This window comes from Ylistrum balloti, unplaced genomic scaffold (assembly GCF_031769215.1).
Source record: "Ylistrum balloti isolate Yb309-2 unplaced genomic scaffold, AGI_CSIRO_Ybal_v1 Utg369612, whole genome shotgun sequence".
NCBI classification, from domain to species: domain Eukaryota; kingdom Metazoa; phylum Mollusca; class Bivalvia; order Pectinida; family Pectinidae; genus Ylistrum; species Ylistrum balloti.
In genome coordinates this window covers 485,784-497,484 of record NW_026781887.1, presented here as the reverse complement: position 1 = coordinate 497,484, position 11,701 = coordinate 485,784, and positions in this window count along the sequence as shown.

The window sequence follows — 11,701 nt, the reverse complement described above, 5'->3', positions numbered from 1 at the left end:
TTTGTCTATTGTTTGTAGGGATTTCTCATCACCTTTTGTCTATTGTATGCATTTTCTCATTACCTTTTGTCTATTGTTTGTAGGGATTTCTCATCACCTTTTGTCTATTGTTTGTATGCTTTTTCTCATCACCTTTTGTCTATTGTTTGTAGGGTTTTCTCATCACCTTTTGTCTATTGTTTGTAGGGTTTTCTCATCACCTTTTGTCTATTGTTTGTAGGGATTTCTCATCACCTTTTGTCTATTGTTTGTAGGGTTTTCTCATCACCTTTTGTCTATTGTTTGTAGGGATTTCTCATCACCTTTTGTCTATTGTTTGTAGGCTGTTCTTACCACCTTTTGTCTATTGTTTGTAGGGTTTTCTCATCACCTTTTGTCTATTGTTTGTATGCTTTTTCTCATCACCGTTTGTCTATTGTTTGTAGGGTTTTCTCATCACCTTTTGTCTATTGTTTGTATGCTTTTTCTCATCACCTTTTGTCTATTGTTTGTAGGGTTTTCTCTTTACTTTTTGTCTATTGTTTGTAGGGATTTCTCATCACCTTTTGTCTATTGTTTGTAGGGATTTCTCATCACCTTTTGTCTATTGTTTGTAGGATTTTCTCATCACCTTTTGTCTATTGTTTGTAGGGATTTCTCATCACCTTTTGTCTATTGTTTGTAGGGATTTCTCATCACCTTTTGTCTATTGTTTGTAGGGATTTCTCATCACCTTTTGTCTATTGTTTGTATCACCTTTTGGTTTGTATTTTCTCATCACCTTTTGTCTATTGTTTGTAGGCTTTTTCACCTTTTGTCTATTGTTTGTAGGGTTTTCTCATCACCTTTTGTCTATTGTTTGTAGGCTTTTCTCTCACCTTTTTGTCTATTGTTTGTAGGGTTTTCTCATCACCTTTTGTCCTATTGTTTGTATGCTTTTTCATCACCTTTTGTCTATTGTTTGTAGGGTTTTCTCTTTACTTTTTGTCTATTGTTTGTAGGGATTTCTCATCACCTTTTGTCTATTGTTTGTAGGGTTTTCTCATCACCTTTTGTCTATTGTTTGTATGCTGTTTGTAGGCTGTTCTTACCACCTTTTGTCTATTGTTTGTAGGGATTTCTCATCACCTTTTGTCTATTGTTTGTAGGGATTTCTCATCACCTTTTGTCTATTGTTTGTAGGGTTTTCTCATCACCTTTTGTCTATTGTTTGTAGGGATTTCTCATCACCTTTTGTCTATTGTTTGTAGGGATTTCTCATCACCTTTTGTCTATTGTTTGTAGGGTTTTCTCATCACCTTTTGTCTATTGTTTGTAGTGTTTTTCTCATCACCTTTTGTCTATTGTTTGTATGCTTTTTCTCATCACCTTTTGTCTATTGTTTGTAGGGTTTTCTCATCACCTTTTGTCTATTGTTTGTATGCTTTTTCTCATCACCTTTTGTCTATTGTTTGTAGGGATTTCTCATCACCTTTTGTCTATTATCACCTTTTGTCTATTGTTTGTAGGGATTTTTCATCACCTTTTGTCTATTGTTTGTAGGGATTTCTCATCACGTTTTGTCTATTGTTTGTAGGGATTTCTCATCACCTTTTGTCTATTGTTTGTAGGGATTTCTCATCACCTTTTGTCTATTGTTTGTAGGGTTTTCTCATCACCTTTTGTCTATTGTTTGTATGCTTTTTCTCATCACCTTTTGTCTATTGTTTGTAGGGTTTTCTCATCACCTTTTGTCTATTGTCTATTGTTTGTTTGTATCACCTTTTGTCTATTTTCTCATCACCTTTTGTCTATTGTTTGTAGGGTTTTCTCATCACCTTTTGTCTATTGTTTGTAGGGATTTTTGTCATCTTTTTCTCATCACCTTTTGTCTATTGTTTGTAGGGTTTTCTCATCACCTTTTGTCTTTTGTCTATTGTTTGTAGGGTTTTCTCATCACCTTTTGTCTATTGTTTGTATGCTTTTTCTCATCACCTTTTGTCTATTGTTTGTAGGGATTTCTCATCACCTTTTGTCTATTGTTTGTAGGGATTTCTCATCACCTTTTGTCTATTGTTTGTAGGGTTTTCTCATTTGTCTATTGTTTGTATGCCTTTTGTCTATTGTTTGTAGGGATTTCTCATCACCTTTTGTCTATTGTTTGTAGGGTTTTCTCATCACCTTTTGTCTATTGTTTGTAGGCTGTTCTTACCACCTTTTGTCTATTGTTTGTAGGGATTTCTCATCACCTTTTGTCTATTGTTTGTAGGGTTTTCTCATCACCTTTTGTCTATTGTTTGTATCATCACCTTTTGTATTGTTTGTAGGGTTTTCTCATCACCTTTTGTCTATTGTTTGTATGCTTTTTCTCATCACCTTTTGTCTATTGTTTGTAGGGATTTCTCATCACCTTTTGTCTATTGTTTGTATGCTTTTTCTCATCACCTTTTGTCTATTGTTTGTAGGGTTTTCTCATCACCTTTTGTCTATTGTTTGTAGGGTTTTCTCTTTACTTTTTGTCTATTGTTTGTAGGGATTTCTCATCACCTTTTGTCTATTGTTTGTAGGGATTTCTCATCACCTTTTGTCTATTGTTTGTAGGGATTTCTCATCACCTTTTGTCTATTGTTTGTAGGGATTTCTCATTACCTTTTGTCTATTGTTTGTATGCTTTTTCTCATCACCTTTTGTCTATTGTTTGTAGGATTTTCTCATCACCTTTTGTCTATTGTTTGTATGCTTTTCTCTTTTTGTCTATTCACCTTTTGTCTATTGTTTGTAGGGATTTTCTCATCTTTTGTCTATTGTTTGTATCATCACCTTTTGTCTATTGTTTGTAGGGTTTTCTCATCACCTTTTGTCTATTGTTTGTAGGGATTTCTCACCTTTTGTCTATTGTTTGTAGGGATTTCTCATCACCTTTTGTCTATTGTTTGTAGGGTTTTCTCATCACCTTTTGTCTATTGTTTGTAGGGTTTTCTCATCACCTTTTGTCTATTGTTTGTAGGGTTTTCTCATCACCTTTTGTCTATTGTTTGTATGCTTTTTCTCATCACCTTTTGTCTATTGTTTGTAGGGTTTTCTCTTTACTTTTTGTCTATTGTTTGTATGCTTTTTCTCATCACCTTTTGTCTATTGTTTGTAGGGTTTTCTCATCACCTTTTGTCTATTGTTTGTAGGGTTTGTATTTTTTCTCATCACCTTTTGTCTATTGTTTGTAGGTATTGTTTGTAGGGATTTCTCATCACCTTTTGTCTATTGTTTGTAGGGTTTTCTCATCACCTTTTGTCTATTGTTTGTATGCTTTTTCTCATCACCTTTTGTCTATTGTTTGTATGCTTTTTCTCATCACCTTTTGTCTATTGTTTGTAGGCTGTTCTTACCACCTTTTGTCTATTGTTTGTAGGGTTTTCTCATCACCTTTTGTCTATTGTTTGTATGCTTTTTCTCGTCACCTTTTGTCTATTGTTTGTAGGGATTTCTCATCACCTTTTGTCTATTGTTTGTAGGGATTTCTCATCACCTTTTGTCTATTGTTTGTAGGGATTTCTCATCACCTTTTGTCTATTGTTTGTAGGGTTTTCTCATCACCTTTTGTCTATTGTTTGTAGGGTCTATTGTTTGTAGGGTTTCTTTCTCATCACCTTTTGTCTATTGTTTGTAGGCAGTTCTCATCACCTTTTGTCTATTGTTTGTAGGGTTTTCTCATCACCTTTTGTCTATTGTATGCTTTTTCTCATCACCTTTTGTCTATTGTTTGTAGGGTTTTCTCATCACCTTTTGTCTATTGTTTGTATGCTTTTTCTCATCACCTTTTGTCTATTGTTTGTATGCTTTTTCTCATCACCTTTTGTCTATTGTTTGTAGGGATTTCTCATCACCTTTTGTCTATTGTTTGTAGGGATTTCTCATCACCTTTTGTCTATTGTATGCTTTTTCTCATCACCGTTCGTCTATTGTTTGTAGGGTTTTCTCATCACCTTTTGTCTATTGTTTGTAGGGATTTCTCATCACCTTTTGTCTATTGTTTGTAGGCAGTTCTTACCACCTTTTGTCTATTGTTTGTAGGATTTTCTCATCACCTTTTGTCTATTGTTTGTATGCTTTTTCTCATCACCTTTTGTCTATTGTTTGTAGGGATTTCTCATCACCTTTTGTCTATTGTTTGTAGGGATTTCTCATCACCTTTTGTCTATTGTTTGTAGGGATTTCTCATCACCTTTTGTCTATTGTTTGTAGGGATTTCTCATCACCTTTTGTCTATTGTTTGTAGGGATTTCTCATCACCTTTTGTCTATTGTTTGTATGCTTTTTCTCATCACCTTTTGTCTATTGTTTGTAGGGATTTCTCATCACCTTTTGTCTATTGTTTGTAGGGTTTTCTCATCACCTTTTGTCTATTGTTTGTAGGCTTTTTCTCATCACCTTTTGTCTATTGTTTGTAGGTCTATTGTTTGTTTTTTCTCATCACCTTTTGTCTATTGTTTGTAGGGATTTCTCATCACCTTTTGTCTATTGTTTGTATGCCTTCTTTTGTCTATTGTTTGTAGGGTTTTCTCATCACCTTTTGTCTATTGTTTGTATGCTTTTTCTCGTCACCTTTTGTCTATTGTTTGTAGGGATTTCTCATTACCTTTTGTCTATTGTTTGTAGGCAGTTCTTACCACCTTTTGTCTATTGTTTGTAGGGTTTTCTCATCACCTTTTGTCTATTGTTTGTATGCTTTTTCTCATCACCTTTTGTCTATTGTTTGTAGGGTTTTCTCATCACCTTTTGTCTATTGTTTGTAGGGTTTTCTCATTACCTTTTGTCTGTTGTTTGTATGCTTTTTCTCATCACCTTTTGTCTATTGTTTTTATGCTTTTTCTCATCACCTTTTGTCTTTTGTTTGTATGGTTTTCTCTTTACTTTTTGTCTATTGTTTGTATGCTTTTTCTCATCACCTTTTGTCTATTGTTTGTAGGGTTTTCTCATCACCTTTTGTCTATTGTTTGTATGCTTTTTCTCATCACCTTTTGTCTATTGTTTGTATGCTTTTTTGTTTGTAGGCTTTTCTCATCACCTTTTGTCTATTGTTTGTAGGGACCTTTTGTCATCACCTTTTGTCTATTGTTTGTAGTATTGTTTGTATGCTTTTTCTCATCACCTTTTGTCTATTGTTTGTAGGGTTTTCTCATCACCTTTTGTCTATTGTTTGTATGCTTTTTCTCATCACCTTTTGTCTATTGTTTGTATGCTTTTTCTCATCACCTTTTGTCTATTGTTTGTAGGGTTTTCTCATCACCTTTTGTCTATTGTTTGTATGCTTTTTCTCATCACCTTTTGTCTATTGTTTGTAGGGTTTTCTCATCACCTTTTGTCTATTGTTTGTATGCGTTTTCTCATTACCTTTTGACTTTTGTTATACGGTTATAAATATTTACTTTGTGTATCTGTGTGTTTGGCCGTAGTAACATTGTGTACAATATATCTCAAAAATCCTTGAACAGATTTGGTTCATGTTCTCATAATTACACCATACAACCAACGTGGTGGAGTGTTCTTGTGAAACCAATTCTCTTGTAATATCTGCCATAACTTGTCCGCATATTCGATGCTTACACCAATCTTTCTATCGCCTTAAAAGGTTTGAAATAATCCCGTGTACCACCCAAATACTCGCATTCAAACTCTCCTGAAACGTAACATCATCAGTACCAGCAAAATGGCAAAGCTAAGTCACAGAGCAGGACAGTTGATCTGTGGTGGACTCAATAAAGTTATAGTAGCTATTACATCGTGAATCATGATTTTATAAGGTGGTGGTAGTAGATACACCAAATACAGGAAGATGAGGCCAGCACGAACACCAACATAGGACACTGAGGAAGATATATAAGCTTTAAGGAAACACCACCAGGGGATTTTTTAAGGTAAAACAAACAATCGTTGGATTAAAGATAAGGAGATAAGCAATCACCTGGACAGATGTATCAGCTTTTAACTTATCCATCACAAAAAAATCCACCTGAATTGGTAGAGAGCAGAAGAGGAAAACAACTTCTTCCACTTGACAGAATTCAGAATAAGGAATCATGATTGATTCCCAAACTTCTGCAGCACCCTGCTCACAGGGGAACTGGAGAAATGAAGGCGCGAAGGTGATTGTTCAGGTAGGTGGCGAACAGGTCTACCTGAATGTCACACACCTGACAAATGCCCCCAGAAAACTGCAAGGTTCAGCTGCAACTCCACAATACCGCCTGGCGAGTCTGGAAAATTATTCAAGCAATGCTAGATGATTACAGGAAACTCGCGACAGACGACTTATCGGAGTCGGCTCTGTAATGGCAGATAGAAAAATCTGCAGACTAGCAGTGTCTTATGTTATAAGCCAAGAGATTTTTTTTGTCATAACATTCATCCTGTCTGAAAAATTGCAACTCTTGATGGAGAAGAACATCGATAACGAATGCGCACAGGACGAGATACCAGGTGCTCGTTTCCTTGTCGGTAGCAACCAAATCAACAAGCAAGCAAAACTAAAGATTGTTAGGGCTTTTCACTAAGTGGTGAAAAGACCTATTGTTTTTGTTCGGTTTCTTATTATTCTTATTATTATTATTCTTATTCTTCTTCCAATTTTGTGGGTTCGTAATCTTTTAAATTGAAATATATAGATATACATTCTATTCACCTTTATGTAGATACGTATATGAACTTGTCGATGCCGAATTTTTAAGTAGGTCAAAAATCCAATATGGCCGCCATGACGTCATAAGTTAAAAACTTAAAAACGACGATATCTCCAAAATCATTGATTATACAGAATTTGTGCAATTATATTATTTTTAGAGAATTTCCTTATCTAAATTTTTGTCATGACATGTTATCAGAGAATATGTCAAATAAAAAAGCTCGCTGTTGGGTGAAGTTTTCAAAATTTAACAAATTTTTAATTTTTTTTCAATTTTGAACTTTCTTGAAATTTTCTTCTTCAGATTGATGCAGAACATCCTTCCGATGAATTTAATGTTTTGTTTTTCGGTAGATTGTCGCCAAAGAAGTGAAAAGCCCGCAAAATTGTTAGCAACAACTTCTAGTTTTTGTTATGTTTCTTATCATTCTTATTATTATTTTTCTTCCGAAATTTGTGGGTTCGTAATCTTTTAAACGGTAAAGACCACACCTAATATGTATTGACTATGTTATTGGTACATACTGGATGGTGACGATGCAGATTTTTTAAGTAGGTCAAAAATCCAATATGGCTGCTATGACGTCATAAGTTAAAAACTTTAAAACGGCCGTAACTCGAAAACCGTTGAGTGTACAGAGTTCGTCCTATTATGTTATTTGTAGACAATTTCCTTATCTAACTTTTCCCCATGCCATTATAATACAAAATATGTCTAATAAAAAAGCTCGCTGTGGGGTCAATATTTGAAAATTTGAAAATTTCTTTAACACATCGATGCAGAATGTCCTTCCGATGAATTTAGTGCTTTTAGTTTTTCTGTAACGTTTACCACTTCCGTTGTATGCCATTTTGAAAATTTCCTTTGATCTTTTAAAAATGCCGACAATTTGGAAAAACTCGATCTAGATCTTTACCAACGGGCTTTTTTTTGGAATAATTTATATCAGAAAGGTTTCCCCAGATGTCCTCTACCATTTAGTGTCATTTACAAAATCATCAGAAAAACAAAATGGCCGCCATGACGTCATATCCGATTTTACCTAAATGGCTGTAACTCAATAACGGCTCAAGCTATTGACTTAAGCTTAAAGCAGTTTATAAACATAACCCTGCAAACATATTTCGTTTGAAAAAAAATTAGATAAATGGTGTGAACTTCCGGTTTCTGGTAGGGGTCAAAGTTGAAAACTGCAATTTCGGGTTACAAACTTTGACAAACTTCTTCTCAAGTTCTGCAAAGCCTTGAGTCTTGATATTTCATGTGTAAGATGTCTGATCAATTATCTATCAGGTTTCTTAATATAAATGACCTTGACCCACTTTCAAGGTCACAGGAGTCAATTATGTAAAAATCGTTAAATGGTAATTTCTCCTTTGTTAAGCTGCCCAAAGTCTTCAACTTTGGACAAAAATATTTTGTAGACATTTCCTGTCGAGTGATATAAGAGAAACGTACCTCAAATTCAACTTCCGGTTTGCGGTAGGAGGTCAAAGTTGAAAAGTGCTATTAAGGGTACCAATCTTTGAAAAACTTCTTCTCTAGTTCTGGATGGCCTAGAGGCTTGATATTTCACATATAAGAAGCATATGTAACTGGCAACAAAGTTTGATAATATAAATGACCTTGACCCACTTTCAAGGTCACAGAGGTCAATTAAGTAAAAATCGTTAAATGACAGTTTCTCACTTTCTAGAAGGCACACAATGATGAAAATTGATTATAAACATTCTGTAGACACTTCCTATTGATTGTCATAAGAAAAACTTCCTTAAAAGTTCAACTTCCGGTTTGCATTAAGGCACAAACTGGGAAAGAGCTATTTAGGGTACCAATCTTTGAAAAACTTCTTCTCAAGTTCTGGAAGGCCTAGATGCTTGATATTTCATATACAGGAAGGATATGTAACCGACAACAAAGTTTGATAATATAAATGACCTTGACCCACTTTCAAGGTCACAGATGTCAATTAACTAAAAATCGTTAAATGAAAGTTTCTCAATTTCTAGAAGGCATACAATGATGAAAATTGATTATAAACCTTCTGTGGAGACTTCCTAGTGATTGTCATAAGGACAACTTCCCTCAAAATGTCAACTTCCGGTTTCTTAATGGGGTCAAAGTTCAAATATACAAAATAGGGTACCAGTGTTCAACAATCTTCTTGTCAAGTCTCACAAGGTCTAGAGAACAAATATTGGTGATATATTGATCATCAGATGTTACATTATAAGGCTTGCAAATATGAATAACCTTGACTGACATTCAAGGTCACAGGGGTCAAATATGTTTGAACCTTTAAAAAGTGTATTTCTTCGTTATTATGTAGTTATATCTCCTTAACGTTTCAAGATTCAAAGTTCATCTTTGGATATGTTGTAGAGACTTACAAACAAGGAACCTTCCTCATATATCGTTACCAGGATAAATGTCAACTTCCGGTCAACTTGTCGCCAAAGAAGTGAAAAGCCCGCCAAATTGTTAACAACAATTTCTAGTTTTGTTTGTTTCTGTTTGTTTTTTGTTTCTCTTTTGTTTTGTTAACTTATTCTTTGTTGTTGTTTTGTTAACTTAATCATCTCATCTCCTAACGGAGAAAAAATACTAATAATCCTACATAGGATAATGGTCGAGTAATATCAACTCCTTGTCGTACCACAGGGCATTGTCGTAAAAGCATGAGTTTGCACGTCGGCGCTCTAAAGTGCGTTATATCCTTGCTCAGTCACTACTAGTGAACACTGTAGTTACAGGCAGACATTTTTCCGTCATCAATTTTTTAAATTGTCATCATTATTTGCTACAAATGCCTCGACTGACAGGCAATGAAAGACACGAAGCTCGGGGTATGCTAGCAGGAGGGCTTTCTCAGAGGGAAGTTGCCAGGAGAATGGGTTGTTCTGCTTCCTCAATCAATCGACTGGCAGAGCGAGTGCGACAAACCGGATCCGTGAGAGTTCGACCTCGTCCTGGGCGACAGAGAGTGACGACGCCAAACCAGGACCGTTACATTCGACTAAGTCACCTGCGAGATCGTTTTCAAACCGCGACAAGAACGGCTAGACAGACGATAGGAAGTCATGGCAGACGTTTGTCAGCTAGTACTGTGCGCCGTCGCCTTTGCACAGCCGGATTGGCGTCGCGCCGTCCATTTAGAGGAAACGAATTGACTCAAATTCGCCGTCAAAATTGTCTAAATTGGACAAGACAGCGCCGAGGATGGACACAACGTCGGTGGGCTGGCGTCCTGTTCACCGACGAATCGAGATTCCGCCTCAGAGGAAATGACGGTAGAATTCGAGTGTGGCGACGTCGAGGTGAAAGGTTTTTTGACTGCTGTCTAACGGAAACGGATAGGTGGGGCGGGGGCAGTGTGATGGTGTGGGGAGGTATCTCTTTTGCATACCGTACCCCTCTAGTAATTATTGACGGCAATCTAACAGCACAGCGCTACATCAACGAGGTCTTAACTCCTGCTGTTGTTCCATTCTTTGCTGGACACCAAAACGTACCGTTATTACAACAGGACAATGCACGACCACATACCGCTCGTATCACTACAGACTATCTTCAACATCAGAACATCGCAACCCTTCCGTGGCCCGCGTTTCCCCCGAATCTTAGTCCGATCGAGCATCTTTGGGACCAATTGGGTAGGGCTGTGAGAGAGCGACCACAACAGCCCAAGACGCGTCGGCAGCTTGAAATCGCTCTTCAGGAAGAGTGGAGGAACATTCCTCAAATTAAAATTCAACGCCTAATTCGGTCAATGCCTCGAAGATGCCGCGCTTGTGTTGCTGCAAATGGTGGCCACATTAGATATTGAACGTGGTAATTTTGATTTTGGGGGTATGGACATTAGTCACCGGAAATCAAAGTATTCCCACGATGTAGTGCTGATTGCATTGAGTGAATTTTGTTATGGACATAATCAACTTTTAGGTATTTTATTAAATATTGTATTCAAAACCATAACTGGTAAATTTTGACAGTAATTTAAAGGTGTTGCGTTTTCATTGACGCCGAGTATACGTCTCTGCCTACACACATCTTGCTGACTATTAATCTTTCATGTCGTGGTATAAAATACACTATAGAAACACAACCGTATGAAGTGGAAACTAAAACAACAACATCAATAGACATAAATTAAGTTTTATCATAAAAAAATTCTTATCACATTTAGTGTAAAAAGTGTGATTGGCCACGTGTATTGCTGTATAATTGAACATGTCATACCAGTTCCGGACAATAAAATGGTATCAGCACAATAAATCAGGCGATGTAGTATTTATGTGTATGAAATTCAAGATACAACAGGAATACTAGTATTCAACCTTGCAGCTGTATCAACCTTTGTCAAACATAAATTGTCGAAAAGTAGTTAATTCAAATTAGTCGAAATAATAGTGAAAAAACTAGTTGGGAGGTGCGCAGACCTGATAGTTCAATACATTTCATACGTTTGCATATAATGTGTCAAAATCCTACAGGTAAAATACTTCTGTTATGGCTACGTCTGAATTAATAGATATACATATGTACACAAAACTGTACAACCGTACGGGCGTCCAATCTCCATAGTGGCATTAAGCCACCGTATTATATACAAATGTAAAAATATACTGGTGTTCATCCACCGTATCATACAAAGTATAGAAGTTAAACGAGCCCCTCGATCTCATAGCTGTCTTTTTGGTTTACTTAGCACAACATATTTATTTATAGAAGTTACACGAGCCCCTCGATCTCATAGCTGTCTTTTTGGTTTACTTAGCACAACATATTTATTTATAGAAGTTACACGAGCCCCTCGATCTCATAGCTGTCTTTTTGGTTTACTTGGTACAACATATTTATTTATAGAAGTTACACGAGCCCCTCGATCTCATAGCTGTCTTTTTGGTTTACTTGGTACAACATATTTATTTATAGAAGTTACACGAGCCCCTCGATCTCATAGCTGTCTTTTTGGTTTACTTGGTACAACATATTTATTTATAGAAGTTACACGAGCCCCTCGATCTCATAGCTGTCTTTTTGGTTTACTTGGCACAACATATTTA